At 42.3% G+C, this 18,035-nt stretch overlaps 1 pseudogene; it reads left to right on the top strand.

The window, feature by feature from the left end:
* The first annotated feature begins 3,538 nt into the window (after positions 1–3,538).
* LOC129028997 (protein CREG2-like) lies at positions 3,539–16,349 on the top strand (annotated as a pseudogene).
* The last annotated feature ends 1,686 nt before the right edge of the window (positions 16,350–18,035 follow it).

Consider the following 18,035-nt stretch of genomic DNA (forward strand, 5'->3'; position numbering starts at 1 on the left):
GAATCCAGGCAATCCAGGCTGCAGTGAGCCATGATCTTGCCACTGCACCCCAGCCTGGGCAACAGAGTGAGACCCTGACTCAAAAAAAAGGAAATGTGATATACACATATGTGAACCCAGAAGGCTAATCAGAAACTCAAAAGAATGCAATCATTTTTGTTTCACCTATCTGTGACCTGGAAACTCCCTCCCCGCTTCAAGTCTTCCTGCCTTTGCTTCAAGTTGTCCAGCCTTTCCAGACTGAACCAATGTACTTCTTACATGTATTGATTGATGTCTCATGTCTCCCTAAAATGTATAAACCCCAGCTGTGCCCCGACCACCTTGGACACATGTCGTCAGGACTTCCTGAGGCTGTGTCATGGGAGCATCTTCAACCTTGGCAAAATAAACGTCCTAAATTAACTGAGACGTGTCTCAGATTTTGATTTTGGGGTCCCAAGATATTTTCCTTTCACACATGCAATGGAATATTACTCACCTTTTAAAAAGAATAACCTCCTGTCATATGCTATAACATGGATGAATTTTGAACATCATGCTAAGTAAGGTAAGCCAGTCATGGAAGGACAAATACTGTATAATTCCACTTATATAAGGTATCTAAAATAGTCAAACTCATAGAAACAGAGAATAGAATGGTTGCTGCCAGGGGCTGGGGGAAGGGAAAATGGGGAGTTGCTGTTCAGTGGATAAAGAGTTTCAGTTATGCAAGGTAAAATTCTAGAGATTTGCTATAGAACAGTGTTCTTATAGTTAACAATGCCGTACTGTACACTTGTTAGGAAGATAGATCTCATGTTACACTTTTTACCACATTTTTTTAAATGGGCAAAAGACATTAACATGCATTTTATAAAAGATTTCGAACTGGGCAATAAATGCATGAAAAATGATCAGCCATATTAGTCATTAGGTAAATGCAAATTAAAATAACAATGAGATACCATTGCTCATCCACCAGATTTGGTTGGCATGGGAGGGGTGCGGGGAATGGGCAAAAAAAACTAACGCTAATCTGTGTTGATGAGAATGTAGAGCTGTAACAGTAACTCTCACATTCTGACAGTAGCAGTATAAACTGGTACAATCATTTTGAAAATAAGCTTGATTTTCAAATATATATATATTTTCTATATATATATAAAAATATTCCTACCCATATCTTTACTACCTGGGATGCCTCTGCAAAATAGATCCCTAAATCTCTCCAGAAAGACACTATCTCTAGCTTTTCAAGGTTATTCAAACAGGTTTGGATTCTGCAGGAAACCAGGAAATCCATGGAGAATTATCTTCCAAAATTTGAGTTTGAGGGATCTGTTGAATATTCAGGGGTAAATGGCCAAAACAAACAACAATTGCTGTCATTAATGGAGCATTTACTATGTTCTGGCACAAGTTGTGTGATGGGGTTTGAAGAGTGATTATTGATCACCCTCTTAAATCCCCTTTGAGTGTGGAACTAATTTGGGAAATAAAACTCAAGAATCAGAAAGCGTAATAGAAGTAAAGCTAATGGGAAATTTTGACCAAATAGGATTCCTATTAGGTTCTGCAACTGAACTTACTCCCTTAGTCACAGACAGGGCGGGGCGACCTCTCACCTGCTGAAGGGGCAGGACAGCTCAGGCAAGACAGAAGAGAAGGGTGAACAGATCATTCAGAAAAGAATAGCTTTGCAGGGGCTGAGAAAAGCATGTTAAGCTTGCCTTTCGAAACTCATACATCATATGGGTCACTTCTCCCATGAGGAGGCAGGAGTAAGAAAATAGCCATGGCCGGGCGCGATGGTTCAAGCCTGTAATCCCAGCACTTTGGGAGGCCGATGCGGGTGGATCATGAGGTCAATAGATCGAGACCATCCTGGCCAACATGGTGAAACCCCATCTCTACTAAAAATACAAAAATTTGCTGGGTGTGGTGGCGGGCGCCTGCAGTGCCAGGTACTCGGGGGACTGAGGCAGAAAAATCGCTTGAACCCGGGAGGCAGAGGTTGTAGTGTGCCATTGCACTCTAGCCTGGCGAAAGAGCGAGATTCTGTCTCAAAAAAGAAAGAAAGAGAGAAAGAGAGAGAAAGAAAGAAAGAGAAAGAAAGAAAGAAAGAGAGAGAGAAAGAAAGAAAGAAAGAAAGAAAGAAAGGAAGGAAGGAAGGAAGGAAGGAAGGAAGGAAGGAAGGAAGGAAGGAAGGAGAGGGAGGCGGGGAGGGAGGGAGGGAAAAGAAAAGAAAACAGCCAAAAGCCTGCCATATTCCTCCGCATTTTTCCTTTCCAGGGCTTGGACCGGAGTTCTGATGACCTGGAATGAGGGGCTTGGCCAAGGCGGTATTTGTCCATGTGGCCTCGGTCAGTTTGTTTCAGCTTAAATGCAAATAATTTGATTCTGCTATTAGATGAACTGGCTGCGATGCCCTCCTGACACAGCAAAGTGTAAGAAGGGTTATCGTCCTTGCAGAGAAAGAGAATGGGCATCAGATGGAATTGGTGCTAATCTTACCTTCACCATTTATTCAGTTTTCTCCTCTAATAAGATGATGATAACAATCCCTACCTTGTGTCTAGCTAACTTAATCCAGTCAGTCCTTCGTATCTGTGGGTTCCCAGCCAACCACAGGCTGAAAGTATTTGAAGAAAAAAAAGCTGGACGCAGTGGTTCACACCTGTAATCCCAGCACTTTTGGAGGCTGAGGCAGGAGGATCACCTGAGCCTGGGAAGTTGAGGCTGCAGGGAGCTGTGATTGTGCCACTGCACTCCAGCCTGGGAGGACAGAGCAAGACCCTTCATGAGAAAAATAAAAAATAAAAAAGGGTGATTGCATCTGTACTGAACACATATTGGCTTTCTTTCTTGTTCTATTCCCTAAACAATACAGTAAACAGCAATTTACATAGCATTTACATTGTATTAGGCATTTTATAAGCAATTTAGATATTAAAGGAAGATGTGTATGGGTTATATGCAAATGCTGCACTATTTTTTTATAAGGGACTTCAGCATCCCTGGATTTTGGTATCCACGGGGGTCCTGGAACCAATACCCCTCGGATACCAAGGGACTACTGTAGAGCGTTTGCTCCATGCCACACACTGTTCCAAGCCTCTTCAAATATTAATCGTTCGACCGTCCCATCCATCATCCTTAAGAGGTAGACATTATCTTTGTCACCTAATGAAGGAAATGGGCACAGAGAGGTTAAGTAGCTTGGCAGGTCTCACAGCTGTTGAGCAGAGGCGTGTATTAAGCCGGGATTTGAACGCCCTCCCTCTGGCTGCGGAACCTGTGCCATCCTGCAGGAAACGAACCCATCCCGGGACCTGGCGCGCCAGGAGGACTCCGCAGGATGCGCGGCGTGTGCGTGGAACCTGGTATTCTGTAAGCCTGGGCTTCTGAGCTTGGCGCGCGGCTGCAGGGATTCGCCGGGACTCGCGCCAGGGACCGCGCCCGGGGATCCTGCAGGGGTGGGAATGAGTCGCGGGCTCCTTGCTTCCGCCGCAGGGGGGCGCTGCCGGGCTCCCCGGCACTAGCGCTACTGGCGGCCCCGGCGGCCGGGCGTGCCGCCTGCAAGATGTCCGTGCGCCGCGGCCGGCGGCCGGCGCGGCCGGGGACCCGCCTCTCCTGGCTGCTGTGCCGCAGCGCCCTGCTGTCCCCGGCCGCGGGCTACGTGATCGTAAGCTCCGTGTCCTGGGCCGTCACCAACGAGGTGCACAGGAGCTGGACAGCGCCTCCACTGAGGAGGCTATGCCCGCGCTGCTGGAGGATTCGGGCAGCATCTGGCAGCAAAGCTTCCCCGCCTCGGCTCATAAGGAGGACGCGCACCTGCGGCCCCGGGCGGGCGCCGCCCGCGCCAGGCCGCCCCCCGCGCCGCCCGGGATGTTCTCCTACCGGCGCGAGGGCGGCCAGGCGGCCGGTGCCCCCCGGGCCCTAGACTGCGCGCCGCCACCGCCCGCTCCCTGGCCCACGCCAGCGTCTGGGGCTGCCTGGCCACCGTGTCCGCCCACGAGAAGGTAAGCGCCCGGCGGGGAGCGCGAGGGTACCTGGCATTCAGGCGGCGGCCGGGGGACGGGGACTGGGACGTGCTCGCGACCGCTCGGGACTGGGATCCGGGTCCACCAGACGTGCCCGGTGCGCTGGACGGGACCCTGGGCACTGTACATAATGGAAGGCGATGGTGCCTCCGTGAGCCTGGCGAAGTCGGGGGAGGGTCGGAGAGGGACATGAATAACCAGGCTTCCTGCCAGGTGGGGTTGAGTACCGAATCCCCACCTTGAGGTGGCCAGGCAGAGAGACGGACACCTAACCAGCGTCTGACCGAGACCTGGACCAAGGCAGCCACAGAGCCTTTGGAATCGCAGAGTAGGCGGGGACAGCCCTTCCCAGCGCAGGGCACAAACCCATAGACCTGAACTCCCCATCACCTTCTGACCTGGAGCTGAAGCGGGGATGGGGAGAGAGACAGCACCAGGGCTTCGATGGAAATCTGCATTTAAGAAAATGGAGTTCAAGATTTTTTCTGGAAAGGAGGCTTATTATGCAAAGTGTGTAAATGCTGGAATGAGCTATTCGCTGCACTTTTAATTGTTCAGTTCGCAAATGCTTTACTCACCTGTTAGACATGATTCCACCTAGAATGACATGGATAAGTAATGCAGATGTAACTTCCATGCCTCCAGAAGGCTTTTGGGGGTTTTAAGAGAGATGAAAGAGCTACAGGGCAGTAATGTGAACTCCTCTTTACTTCCTGCAAAAAAAGAAATAATCTTTTATAGAAGGCATAGGACATTGGCCAGGTTCTTGCCCCAGCTCTGGGTCTCACCAAGACTGTGGCCAAGTCACTGGCTTCTCCACTTTGCTTTCCTCGTCTATAAAATTAGGTTTAGTTTTTAAGGTCCTTTTTTGCTTAAAAACTACCTAAATGGCAACTTTATTTCGAGTTTGGCAATGGTCTTAACCTCTTAAGTGTCAAATGCAGATCCAGTTGGATATTCTCAACATCCAGATGATTTTTCACAACTGTATCTTGCACTCCTAAGACACATCTTAAAAAGACATAAAGGTTAAAGATGACACTGATCTTAGTTGAAAACACAAATCTTTTCAAGAAGTTAAATAAAGTCTAGTGCCAATGTATTAGAGATATTTTGACTTTCAACATTCCTTCTCTTAGCTTTGTTAGGAGTTCCTCTTTCTAATCCTTATTGACATTTGATTTAAACAATAAATTCAGAAAGCATTTACACAATGTACTGCCATGTACGCAAAGCATGACTCTGGGCAGCTATGACAAACTGAAAAATGGGATATATGAACAAAGTTATGTTACCATTTTGGAAGATTTCTTAACATTTCATGTTCCTGAAAAATTAAAGCCCTGCCTTTTATAATTCTACACACCATTATCATGCAACATTTCAAGGACAAAGACAACCCCTGAATTCTGAGCTAAGTAACAACAAGGTGCACTTTGTTAGGGATAAAATCGTGGAAAATTGGGATGCTTGACTGGCATGATTTGGGAAAACCTCAGCACTAAATATTTTTGTTGGCCTGGCGTCGTGGCTCACACCTGTAATCCCAGCACTTTGGGAGGCCGAGGCGGGCAGATCACTTGAGGTCAGGAGTTCAAGACCAGCTTGGCTAACATGGTGAAACCCTGTCTCTACTAAAAACACAAAAATAGCCAGGCGTGGTGGCATGCACCTGTAATCCCAGCAACTTGGGAGGCTAAGGCACAAGAATCGCTTAACCCAGGAGATGGAGGCTGCAGTGAGCCAAAATCGTGCCACGAATGCCAGCCTGGGCAACAGAGTGAGACTGTGTCTCAAAAAAAAAAATACTAATAAAATAAATAAATAAATAAATAAATATTTTTGTTTATATCTGCAGTCACAGAAACATGATATACCACCTGACTTAGTCCATCTGTATTACTGTAAACAAATACCTGAGGCTGGGTAATTTATAAAGAAAAGAGGTGTATTTGGCTCACAGTTCTGCATGCTGTTCAGAAAGCATGGTGCAGCCTCTGCTTCTGGGGAGGCCTCAGACTGCTTCCACTCATGGTGGAAGGTGTAGAGCCAGTGTGTGCAGTGATCACATGGCAACAAAGAAAGCAAGAGAGAGGGGAAGGTGCCAGGCTCTTATTTTTATTTATTTATTTTATAGATGGGGTCTGGCTCTGTCACCCAGGCTGGAATGCGGTGGTGTGATCATAGCTCACTGCTGCCTCAAACTCCTGGGCTCAAGCAACCCTGCTGCCTCAGCCTTTCGAGTAACTGGGACTACAGATGTGTGCCACCATGCCAATCTAATTTTTTAAAAAACTTTTTGTAGAGATGGGGGTCTCACCATCTTGCCCACGCTGATCCTGAACTGTTGGGCTCCCAAAGTGCTAGGATTACAGGGTGAGTCCCCACGCCCAGTTGGCACCAGGCTTTTTAAAACCTTCTCTCAGGGGAACTCTCAAGGAAACTAACAGAGGGACCATTCACTCAGTACCTCGAGGAGGGCACCAAGCCATTCATGAGGGATCCACCCCCATGACCCAAACCCTTCCCACTTGTCCTCCCCTCCAACACCGGGGATCAGAATTTCACATGAGATTTGGAGGGACGGATATCCAAACTATAGCACCACCCTTCTCCCACCCTAGTGGGTGATCATGAAGAAAAATTGGCATGTCATGTTTCTGTGGCTTCCTTCATGCAAAAAGGGTAACAAATCAATTTCTCATAACTTGCTGAGTCATACAATGAAATATTATTGATTACAATAAAAATGCAGCTAATAAATGAGAAAGTGATGTAGCCCTAAAAGAAATAATAATAGAAAGTTCCTGAAGTCCGAAGAGCAGGCAAGACGTTAAAGACTTAAACATCCTCCCTAAAGTTGCTCAAAATTTGGGACAGGCAATTAACCTTGGGAGTTAAGGCAGTGGGGCTGTAACAGGCAGCTTGTGGAAAAGGCTTAGCGCCAGCCCCCCATAAATGTCACTGTCCCTCCCCAAAAGAACATGAAATTTAACAAAGTGAGTATATTTGCCATGCACAGGCAGCTTCAAGGAGAATCCTTTCACCACCCCTTCCAAACAGGATGCCACTGCTAAGTATCTCCTATGGAGAAATTCTACAGCCATCACGGAGTGAATTGGGCAGACTGGGGATCACTTCACCTTGATTTACTACCTGTCAGAGCCGCTGTGATGCTATGATCCCCCCTCATCCCTGGTGTTGTATTTCCTAGCCAGAGGCAGAAGCTAAGCTCCCAGATCAAGTCGAGCCACAGCTCTGCACTGAAAAAACCTCTTTTGGTGTTTGTTAGATCCAAGGACTGCCATTTGGGAACTGCCTGCCCATCAGTGATGGCCCCTTCAACAATAGCACTGGGATTCCTTTCTTCTACATGACAGCCAAGGACCCCGTGGTGGCTGATCTGATGAAGAACCCCATGGCCTCGCTGATGCTGCCAGAATCAGAAGGGGAGTTCTGCAGGTAGAAGATGGTTTGCCCTCACTCGCACGAGTCCTGGGAAGTTTTTGACAGAGAGTTGGGGGTGGGTTTCTCTCTGGGTCACATGACTTTAACAGAACTCTGAGATGCATATTGATGTTCACCCTTGAAATCAGATAAATTAGAATTCCACCACTCACCAAGCAGTGTGATTTGTAGCAAGTTAGTTGATCTTTGGGAGCCTCTGTTTCTTCATCTGTAAAATGGGAATAATAATCTTTGCCTCCGAGGGTTATTGCAAGTGTAGGAAATAGGTGCAAAATGCTTTGTGCAACACTGGCAGGAGTCCAGACAGCTCCTGTTGTTATGGAAAACGGCGAGGGTGGGAGTGAGGGTTGGTAAAGGAAGAGCCAGTAGTTCATCTCCCTAGCACAGAGTCTTTCCAATTTATTTCTATCCTGTCCCCAGAGATGTGTGCAATAAGGAGCCAGCATTTTTTAATTCACTTTTTCAAAAGCTCTCTGAAAGAAAACACTTCCAAAGACATTTAAGCACTAACAGAACATTGATGCAGTCCCCTTTATCTGAATTCAAAATGCAAATCCCCAGCTCCTCTCCCTTCCAAGGGGTTGGGGCTGGAGCTGAAAGTTGCAGCCTTCTCATTGCATGGTTGATTCTCCAGCAGCCACCCCCACACCTGTCACATTAGCCTACAAAAGACACTTACCACTTCAGAGAGTCCAAGAGTTTTAGGAGTCCTGTGCCAGGAAATGGGGGCAGAGACCAAGAATAGATTTATTATGAAAAGTCACAATATCACAGGCAGTTTCTTTAAAAACTAAGCATTCACTTACCATACAACTCAGCAATTTTACTGTTGAGCATTTATCCCAGAGAAATAAAAATGTATTCAATACAGAAATTTCTATAGTTTTATTCACAGTGCCACAAATGGGAAGGAAAGTACTTAAATGCCCTTCAGCGGGTGAACAGTGAAACAAACTGTGCATCCATGTCATGGAATACTACTTGGCAGTAAACAAGAGCAAACTGTGGACATGTGGAGCAACTTGGATTGGTCTCAGGGCATTGTGCTGAATGAAAAGCCTTAAGATGTCACATGAACGATTCCATTTGGTAACATTCTTTAAATAACAGAATCATATAAATGAAAAACACATGAGTGGTTGCCACAGGTTAGGAGTGTTGGAGTGTGCAGAGGTATGTGATGGTCAGAGATAACATGAAAGAGAAGTCTGTGGTGATGGAATAGTCCTGTAACTTGATAGAGGCTGTTGTTACAGGAAGCTGCCCATGTGATGAAATGACAGAGACCCGCACACGCGCATTGTTGCAATGTCAGATTCCTGGTTTTGCTCCTGTACTGTAGTCACGTAAGATGTGAGCACTGGGGAGACTGTGAGGGAGAATTCTGAGCAGAAGGCTCACGTGGCTTCCTGCCTCCTACCATGCCACCCCCACCAGATGCATTAAATTTCTGGTCTGAGTCAGCCTGCCTCTGTCCTCATCCATCTGTCTGTCTGTCTCTTTCTTTCCCTCCCTCCCTGCCTCCTCACTGTTTCACATGGTCATTGTAAAGAAGAAACCTAAAAAATTCGGAAATGTAGATAAATTGAAAGGAAAAATTTTAAACCATGAGGTTGTTCCTTTCTTATTTAAATATGGTGGTTCCCTTGTTTCGTCAGCCACAGGCTTTGGGCCTGGGCAGGATGTGTAGCCCACAGCCTTTGAGTTCTTGACCTATCCTCTGAGATTTTTAGGGTTCAAAGTAGAAAGACTTGGTCCCCTGCTTCCAGTCCTATCTGGTACCCACTCCCTAATCTTTTCTGGCTAACCATTGTGCTTCCCAGTAATTATGTTTACCATTTTCTCACATAGGGATTAACAACATAGGCTCTGGACTCAGAGTGCCTAGGTTTAAAACTTGACTCCACCACCTCCTTAGTAGTTATTCAGTCTCTTCGTGCCTCAGTTTCTTCATTTGTAACTAACACCTATCTCAGAAGCCATGGGAAGGATTAAGGGATGTGATAGGAAGCACTCACTGACTCTTGGATATCATTATTTATGGTTGTTACTTGGTGTCTCTGCTGCATTTTGTTTATCGCTGCTGGTTCCGTGACTGTCCATCAGTGTGCCTTGTGCTTGTTCTGTAGATTTTATTTCACAGTCTCTTGGTTTTGGTGGGTGGCACATGGCCCTGAGAGGACGGGGACATGAGAAAGATTCTGAGCCCTTTAGTTGTCTCTAGTGCTACATCATGATTGTCATCATTGCTGTAAACCAGAAAGTATCTGAGACAAGTCTTATTCAATTTAGAAGGTGTATTTTGCCAAAGTTAATGACGCACCCATGACACAGCCTCAGGAGGTCCTGACAACATGCGCCCCGGGGTGGTCGGGGTACACCTTGCTTTTATACATTTCAGGGAGACATGAGACATCAATCAATATATGTCAGATGTACATTGGTTCGGTCCAGTAAGGCGGAACAATTCGAAGTAGGGGGTTTCCAGGCCAGAAGTAGATAAGAGACAAAAAGTTGCATTCTTTTGAGTCCTTGATCAGCCTTCCAATGAATACACAATTGTGTCTGGCTCAGTGAACCTACATTTTTGCATGAACAATAGGGTAGAGGAAGCAATCAGTTATGCATTTGTCTCAGGTGAGCCTCAAAGGGATGACTTTGAGTTGTGTCTGTCCTTTTTCCATAAGGAGTTTTCTTGTGGGTGAATGATGAGGGAGGGATGTAGGTTGTATCTTTGTAGCTATCTTATTTAGCAATAAAACAGGAGGCAAATTTGCCTGACGTAGTTTCCAGCTTTATTCTGTTTCTGTCTTTTGCTTTCCTCCCCCCCTGCAACTTTTGGGCATGTATTTGTAGTCATCAGAGATTGAAATTCAAGTGTTTGTCCTATGTAGAATTGGTCCTTTTGCATAACTGCTAAAATTACGAAAATTAAATGAATACACCCCATACTTAATACAATTTTGTGGTCATGTACTTCACTTACTCTGTAGACTCACTCACTCACCTCATTTTTTAAACACCATATGGTATACATTTCTTTCATTTTTTTAAAAATGGATTTAAAGGGAAGAATTCTAATCTCTTAGTAGACCCTGGAAAACGTTTTAAAGAATTTTTGTCTGATTAACTGTAGCTTTTAAAATCCTGATTTTTGGTTTCCTTGCCACATCATTTAATTGATAAATTATAAGTGTTGTTTGATATTTTTTAAAATGCATATATTCTAAGTTATGTATTAAATTATTTCAACATGGCCAGGCATGGTGGCTCACGCCTATAATCCCGGCACTTTAGGAAGCCAGAGCGGAAGGATTGCCTGAGCCCAGGATTTTGAGACCAGCCTGGACAACATGCCTAGACCCCATCCGTCAAAAAAAATAAACAAATTAGCCAGGCGTGGTGGCCCATACCTATAGTCCCAGCTACTCAGGAGGCTGAGGCTGCTGCAGTGAGCCATGACTGCCACTGCACTCCAGCTTGGGCAACAGAGTGAGACTCTGTCTCAAAAAAAAAAAAGTCTTTCAGCATGTTTCATTAAGCAAAGTCCATCTGATTTACGTAAGACATCTTCTTCTGTGATGTTCAAATATGCATTCATACAATACCCATATGCTACTGTTTATGAATTCATTTCCTCAGTGTCTTCAAACCCTTTTTTTATTCCTGATTTTTATGAGAAGTATTTCAATCTTTGAAATTCTCTTGAATTACTAGCATGATTGTTCCAGTTTTCCCTCATAGTTACCATTGTGTTTGGAGCTCTAAAAATATTTTGTGTCAGTTTACATGTTTCCTTCTATAAAGAGGAATTAAATGTAAATGTAAGATTAAAACAATGAAGCCAGGCATGGTGGCTCACGCCTGTGATCCCAGCACTTTGAGATGCCAAGGCAGCAGATCACTTGAGATCAGCCTGGGCAACATGGTGAAACCCCGTCTCTACTAAAAATACAAAAAAATTAGCCAGGCATGGTGGCAGGTGCCTGTAATCCCAGCTACTCGTGAGGCCGAGACAGGAGAATCGCTTGAACCTGAGAGGCAGAGGTTGCAGTGAGCCGAGATCATGCCACTGCATTCCACCCTGGGCGACAGAGTGAGACTGTCTCAAAAAAAAAATATAAAAAAGATTAAAACTGGAAAGCTTGCTAAGGTAGTCTGTCTGAAAACAGGAATAATTTTTTTTCTTTTATCAAAAAAATGGCAGTTTTAATAGCTTTTGCTCTAAGATGACCTTGGGAGAAAAGCTGTAAAATAATTCCCAGTGTGGTGTTTTAAAATAGAAGATTTTTCGTTTTAAATATGATTTTCGGAATTTCCTTTGTTACTAACATTGTCCTTTAAAATGATCTTGAAGCAAAGTCTAGTTTAATATAATGTTTAAATGCAGTAAAAATATCAGCAGATTTTATAATTTTTGTCATAGATAGCAATATACCACTAGATTTATTTCACAAATGCTATCTGAATATAATTTCACAGACAATGAACAAGTTACCACGTTGTATATTTACTCAATTCAAAATTAAACACTGTGGATTTCAACAGTAATAAGCTCCTGTGGTTACCTGTTGGAAATGCATTACAGATGGTCAGGAGGCTATCTGAAAAGTTGTCTTCTCCAGGACCATTTTGAAAATAAATTAATAATGTGTATTGCTCTAGCTTTTCAAAAGAATAGTTGAGTTCTTCAAATAGCTACCGCTTACAATACAACCACAGGTGATCTGGTTACATTTATGTTAAGAGTGATTAAAAACTTTCTTCCAACCTTTCTGTCAGATAACCAAAATAACCCCTTATAATTTAAAATTAATTAAACCTCATGGCTACCTAGTTTAAAGTACTAAGTAAGATCATGTTGCCTCCAATAAAGAAATCATTCACATTATAAAAATATGATTCTTTCCTTTAGATAAATTTATCTTTGAGGTATTCTAAAATGTGATTACCATCCTAGGCAATACGGCAGGACCCTGTCTCTACAAAAAAAATTTTTAAGTTAGCCAGGCATAGTAGTATGCACCTGTGTCCCAGCTGTTGAGGAGGCTGAGGTGGGAAGGATGGCTTGAGTCCAGGAGTTAGAGGCTGCAGCAAGCTGTGATCACCACTGCACTCCAGCCTGGGTGACAGTCGAGGCTCTGTTTCCAAAAAAAAAAAAAAAAAGTGATTGACTGTATTTAAGTAAATTATATTTACATTAGATTTCCTATTTACTTAGTACTGAATAAAATGTAATCTACAGTCTATGTTACACAGATGGATGTATAGAACAAATTTATAAGGACTTTTTTTTCAAATGATACTAAATTTTTATATATATATCACAATAAGAATTGAGGTTAGAATTATGGTTTTTTACTAACATGAATATAATATCATCACCTAGTGGCCTTCGTTTAGTTCGGTACAATTACTTCACATCATTTATATGTCTTTGTTGAATATGTTTCCACCAATTTCTTGTTTTTTATAATTATTATCTTTAGGAATAAGTTTGTGGAGTTCGACATGAAGCCAGTCTGTAAGAAGTGCTATGAGAAATTTCCATTGGAGCTGAAGAAAAGACTTAAGAAACTAGCTGAGACCTTAGGAAGGAAGGAAGTTCCTTTATTTTTTCTTTTCTATGCAAGATAAGAGATTACCAACATTACTTGTCTTGATCTACCCATATTTAAAGCTATATCTCAAAGCAGTTGAGAGAGAAGAGGACCTGTATGAATGGTTTTATGTCATTTTTTTAATTAAAAAAGAAAAATTCATATAATCGTGTTTAAAACACAGATGAAGTCAGTATTTGCCTTTGTTAACACTTATCCATTTGTTGACATGTAGACTGTTTACAAAAAAAAAAAACACACGTGGTTAAATGTTAAATTTTAATTAAGGCCCCCCAAAATTAAATATGACTTTTTAAAATGAAAGGAGCCACCTTTTACATGACTCAGGTGAAAAAACAGTATAAACATTAATTTACTTTGTATTCAAAAGAAAATTCCAACTGCTGTTGGGGAAGGACACAGAAAAGAAAAATAACCACCCAAGAAAAACAAAAACAAGAAAAACAAATCTTATACAATCTTTAGTATATTTATCAAACTAGTAGCTATAAAGTGAATATGCACATTGCTAAGACAGAAAACAAGTGTAATTCAGAACTACTTGATTTTTTTTTAGTTAAATGCAATAATTATTATGCTTAGTTTTATAACCTGCTCTCCTTGTGAATTCTTCTTAACACAGTAGTAATAGCTAGCTAGTAGGATGTCTTTTAAATTTTTGTGCAAAAAAATTTATACCAGGTATTTGGAAATATACTTTACAATATTGGAAAATGAAGTATTTTTAATGTATTACAGCAATTATGTTTCTAAGCTTAATGTTAAGCATGTAGTCTTAGAATAGGACATGAAATTAAATTGTATGTAGCTTGGAATGTATTGCTTCAGAAAACTGAATGTGTATGTCGGTCATATTGCCTTTATAACCATGCTAATATCTATGCTTTATACGTACTCAAACTTACCTTGCCTTAAAAAAATACATACTACATACTTAAATCAGAAATTCTAGCCATCTCACAGAATACCAACTAAAACTAAGTGCATTGAGATCTGAGATTGAGAAACCCAGATTCATTTACCACAGCTGTAATTAAGTTTTTAGAAACTCTATTCTCCTCTTTTTGGGGAAATCCATTGAAGTTAATTTCTGTTATCTTATTAGAAGAAAATGATGTTGGTATGTTTCAGATTTTCCATTTCAAATCTTATAATTAATTGGATTTATTTTCTATAAGTAGGAGGTATAAATGACACTCTTAAATTGGAAGGAGGGGTGTTTTAGTGTCTGTTTTAGGTCAAAATTAGTGATTCCATTTTTATCAAAAGTTTTATCCTGAAGTTTCAGGACCACTCTTCCTTAATAAACTTGTTAATGGAAAGCAAGTTTTATGAACATTTAAAAATGTTGCTGCTGCTTTGTTACTTAAGAAGAAAGTTGCCAAGAGAGAGTTCTTAGGGAAAATACTTTTTTTTTCAAAAATTGCTGAAATATGGTTTTGCCATTTTTAAAATTCTCAGGTTATTACCACTCTGCCATTAAATATTTGTATGCCTGCATTTTTAAAAATTCTGTGCATGTACTTTATAGAGTACATTCTATTTTTGTTTTCAGATACACTACAACCAATTTTTTTAGTAATCGTTTAGAATTAAAATTATCATAAATGATTGAAAATAATAATCACATAGTTTAAGATTGTATGTGTTCAGTAGTTTAAAACAATCTTTGCATTTGACAGTAAGAATCAAAGTCCCTTCAGTGTGCCTTTGTCAGCTAATATGTGACCAGCAATGACAACCTTGGGAGTATTTATTAAATATTATACTATGAATATAGGCAACATAGGACAGGGTTTGCAGTATAGAGTCTTGATGCTAAATTCTCATATACCTCTACACGAGAAATATGGAGGAGAAAAACAAGCATTTACATATATTCTTCGTCACTTTGAAGATGCATGGCCTGAACTCGACTGCTTGTGTTTGTTTACATATCAGGCACAGCCAGGCATCTCCTGTAGCCAGAGGTTCCATTGCTGTCTTTGCTCAGTCCTCTTTTAAAATATGAATTAGTGGACAGGCGCGGTGGCTCACACCTGTAATCCCAGCACTTTGGGAGGTTGAGGCAGGTGGATCACGAGGTCAGGAGATCAAGATCATCCTGGCTAACACCAAAACCCCATCTCTACTACAAAAAAATTAGCCGGGCGTGGTGGCGGGCACCTGTAGTCCCAGCTACTCAGGAGGCTGAGGCAGGAGAATGGCGGGAACCCGGGAGGCAGAGCTCGCAGTGAGCCAAGATTGCGCCACTGCACTCCAGCCTGGGCAACAGAGCAAGACTCCATCTCAAAAAAAATAAAAATAAAAAATAAAAATAAACTATGAATGAGTATTTTCTAGAAATTCAACTTGCTAAGCCTGTAATACTTAAGGGTAGTTTATCTAGATACAGTACTTTCTTCCCTGATAAGTAGTATCATTGGAGCCCTTAGGTATAGGAGAAGAGGAAGAAGTTTAAAAAGTGTACCTGGGCTGGGTGTGGTGGCTGACTCCTGTAATCCCAACACTTTGGGAGGCCGAGGGGGGCAGATCATGAGGTCAGGAGATCGAGACTTTCCCGGCTAACACGGTGAAACCCCGTCTCTACTAAAAATACAAAAAAACATTAGCCAGGCGTGGTGGCGGGCACCTGTAGTCCCAGCTACTCGGGAGGCTGAGGCAGGAGAATGGCTTGAACCCAGGAGACGGATCTTGGCAGTGAGCCGAGATCGCGCCACTGCACTCCAGCCTGGGCGACAGAGCAAGACTCCATCTCAAAAAATAAAAAATAAAAAGTGTTTAAGTGGATTAAAAGAGAAACTTGGTCTAGTTCATAATATTTTTAATAGGGCTTTCCCTGGCTGCTGGAAAACTTAGGCCAGTAAGCATCTCTTTGTTTAAAGTCCTACAAGACAATTTGAAATAACTCATTGTTCATGCCAAAATTCTAAGTACTGTTTTTCTTAGCAAGTGTAATATAATCGGGAAAAATGGGTACAAGTAAAACATTCTTTGGATCATACTCAAAGCCTTATTAGCACTGCACCTGAATAATAGGTCATTTTGCCTCATTCATTTGCCAAAGTAGCCATTTCTAAGTTAAGGAAGTTTTTAGGTAGGCTCATAGCCTTGTGTTTCATTTTAGATTGTAAGCTCAATGGCAGGGATACTATATCGATGATTATGTTTTCATACAGCAACCATCACAGTATATTCTTGGTGCTTAATAAATGTTAATAATTGTTAACGATAACCTGTTGTATATTGTTTAATTTGAATGGTATATATGTGAAATACATATGAAAATTGAAGTATTCATGAATATATAATAGAAACAAGTAAATGAATAAAATGACCTGGTTACTATAGATAAGCCAAATTTTGAACCATTTAGAACAATGGTGTAGTCTTCCCTCTATTCAATGTAAATGCTGGGGTTTTTTTTATTATTCTTATTCTTAAGAAAGGAGATAACAGGCCAGGCACAGTGGCTCACACTTGTAATCCCAGCACTTTGGGAGGCCGAGGCCAGTGGATCACTTGAGGTCAGGAGTTTGAGACCAGCCTGGCCAACACAGTGAAACCTCATCTCTACTAAAGATACAAAAATTAGTAGGGCGTGGTTGTGTGCACCTGTAGTCCCAGCTACTTGGGAGGCTGAGGCAGTAGAATCACTTGAATCCAGGAGGCAGAGGTTTCAGTGAGCTGAGATTGTGCCATTGCACTCCAGCCTGGGTGACAGAGTAAGAAAGACTCCTTCTCAAAAAAAAAAAAAAAAAGAAAGGAGATATACAGCTTAATAAACAATTCAGCAGGCCTTGAGTCACTGTGCACAGTGTGTTGGGAAGTCCGCATCCACCTTAAATGTAGAGAATCCTGGGGGCTCTGTCTGAGTCTTGCATTCCATTTCCTTCCCTGTGGAGGTGAGACAGGTCATTACATCTCCCTGTGGGAAGTGTTGGATGGGGTGAGCACAGAGCATGCTAGACCACAGTGGCAGGAGCCCAGGGAGGGGAGGAGAGGGGAGGCTTCCTAGAGGAGCTGGATCTTGAGAGATGAACAGAAGTTGGCCAGGCAGGGAAGGAGGATAGGGAGTGGGCATCCCAGGCCACGGCAGAAGGACTGCTTGAGCCCAGGAGTTCCAAGACAAGCCTGGGCAACATAGCAAGACCCCAGTTCTACAAAAATTAAAAACTAGGCAGGTGTGGTGGTGAGACCCCGTCTCTACAAAAAATCAAAAAGTTAGGCATGGTGGCACATGCCTATGGTGACCAGCTACTCTGGAGGCTGAGGATGGCTTGAGCCCAGGTCAAGGCTGCAGTGAGCTATGATCGCACTGCTGCACTCCAGCACTCCAGCCTGGGTGACAGCGAGACCCTGTCTGAAAAAAAAATTAAAAAAATCTACTTGGGAAATACTTATAATAGTAAAAGCAGGATCTAAAATACTATACATGATCATAAGTATGTGCAAAATGGCCTTTTGAAAAGATGGAGGGAATATATCCAAATGTTATGGAAATGGTTTTTAAATTTTTTGTTTGGAGTTTTTTTTTTTTGTAGAGAAAGGGGACTCTTCAGATGGTGTTTTCAGCTTGCCAAAATTCTATAATAATAGGAAATGGTAACTTTATTTTTTGAACGTGCTCTGTTAAATCAAATGCATATGCTACAATATTGTTTTCATAATTTTTTGGCAAAATTTTCCCCACAGATGGAGCCATGCTGAGCTTTAGCTGCTTTTAAGCAGCTCCTGTCTTAATTATCACAAATTCTAACTTAGTAGAGTTAAAAGTAAAGCCTTCACTCTAATGAGCCAGTCACCCTGCCTGGTAAAATTTTAGATCTCAGAAGCCATTTACCCTTGCAATAAAAATTAGTGACATTCTGGCCAGGCGAGATGGCTCACACCTGTAATCCCAGCACTTTGGGAGGCCGAG

This window comes from Pongo pygmaeus, chromosome 12, assembly GCF_028885625.2.
Source record: "Pongo pygmaeus isolate AG05252 chromosome 12, NHGRI_mPonPyg2-v2.0_pri, whole genome shotgun sequence".
Classification (NCBI taxonomy): Eukaryota; Metazoa; Chordata; class Mammalia; order Primates; family Hominidae; genus Pongo; species Pongo pygmaeus.